This window comes from Trichechus manatus, unplaced genomic scaffold (genome assembly GCF_000243295.1).
Source record: "Trichechus manatus latirostris isolate Lorelei unplaced genomic scaffold, TriManLat1.0 scaffold00023, whole genome shotgun sequence".
Taxonomy (NCBI): Eukaryota; Metazoa; Chordata; class Mammalia; order Sirenia; family Trichechidae; genus Trichechus; species Trichechus manatus.
Genome location: NW_004443959.1, coordinates 14,538,033 through 14,539,625, shown reverse-complemented (window position 1 = coordinate 14,539,625; position 1,593 = coordinate 14,538,033). Strand labels below are relative to the sequence as shown.

At 43.1% G+C, this 1,593-nt stretch overlaps 1 pseudogene; it reads right to left on the bottom strand.

Annotated features, from left to right (window-relative positions):
• Positions 1 to 358: 358 nt before the first annotated feature.
• LOC101353732 (ras-related protein M-Ras pseudogene) lies at positions 359 to 734 on the bottom strand (annotated as a pseudogene).
• Between the last annotated feature and the right edge of the window lie 859 nt (positions 735 to 1,593).

Genomic DNA, 1,593 nt, shown 5'->3' with positions numbered 1-1,593 from the left:
GTGTACTACTTTGTAGGAGAACACACACTTCCACATAAGCCAACACGATGTAGTTAGAGGAAAACACAGCTGCTAATGGAGGAGGAGGAATTGGGTTGGTTGGATCAACACATGAGGTGCTTGGGTGCTTCCTCTGTTTACAGGTGCTCTTCTTATCTCTTGAGAGAGAATGGAAAGCTCGTGTCCTTATGGTAAATCCAGATCCTATATCCTCCCTGCCCACTCTCTCTATCTACGTTCTCATGCCAAGTCGTCAGGCCTATGGTAGTGGTTAGAAATGGTTTTAGGGCAGTTAGGCAGAGAAGGGGTCCTGAAGGCTGGCTAGTTATGGTAAGGGTGCTGCAGGGCCTCAGTCATGTCACAAAATCACTCACACTACTTTATGCGTGTCAGTGGCCCAGTCTCCCCAACATTTGGTTTTGTCTTTTAGCTTTTTCTCAGGAATCCGTTGCCTAATTACTCTAATAAGGTATTGGAAGTCTTTGTTGTTATTAAGAACTGGGTCTTTGACACTGGTTTTTATGTACAGAATACTGTGTTTGATTGCCATTTCTTTTCTTTGCTCCCTGGAGAGTTTCCTCAAGTGCATTAAGAATGGACCTCCTTGGACACTAGGAACACTGGGAATGACTCCTGTCTTTAACGCACGATAGGAGCCGGTGGAAGCTGGCCTTGTTAGTGAACAGGTAGATGATGAGGAAGCTGTTATCCATCTGCAGGCACTGCTCCCACATGGCAGGGAAGTCCTCCTACCCACTGTGTCCAGAATTGGAGCAGAAGTTGCTGGAGCCATTCGCTCCAATGACAATCATGATGACCTTCTGGATGCTGAACAGGAATCAGCAAGAGTGAGAAGCCCCTGAGGACCATAGGGGTAGGGGCATAACTTCATGGACTCCATCCCCAGGAACTCCCTTAGGCTCTCATGCTGAAGATCCAAGAAAGATCTACTGACTTTATTTTAAACTATAAATATAGTGCCTTTCCTTACAGCACACCGACACACACACACACACACACACACACACACACATAAGTTTACAATATGTAGAATAAGACTGATTTGATGTGATTTCTTAGCTCAGACTCTTTGGGTTAACTACGACTCCCCGAAACAGAAAGAAAATACTTTTGTCTCCACATTGGCTTATTTGGAATTAAAAATCATTAATCTCTTGCTATTTCTTGCCTTTAGGACATGTATCTATTTTATTTTATTTTTTAAACTCCAGCTAACTCATATCTTGCACTTTATGGAATTAAATCTTTTGGTGCATGTGAAATGTGACCATTACCTAGAAACCTTTGTCCATGTACACAAGTGTGTTGGAAAAATGGAGCTAAAGTCAAGGAGAAGAGGTGGATAATGAGAAAAATTTCATTTGCCCAGTACTTGCCAGAGTGGCAGGGCTTCCCCTTGGCACATCCAAAGCAGAAAGTTGCCAAACGGATTAACATTAAAGAAAACAAAAAAGCTTATGATCTTTATTTTCGAGAGTCCCTCTTCTGCAGGAAAAGCAGTCATTGGTTCAATGTGAACTAGTATTTGCCACTTGGCCAAACAACTACCATGGAGCTCTAGTGAGGCGGTTC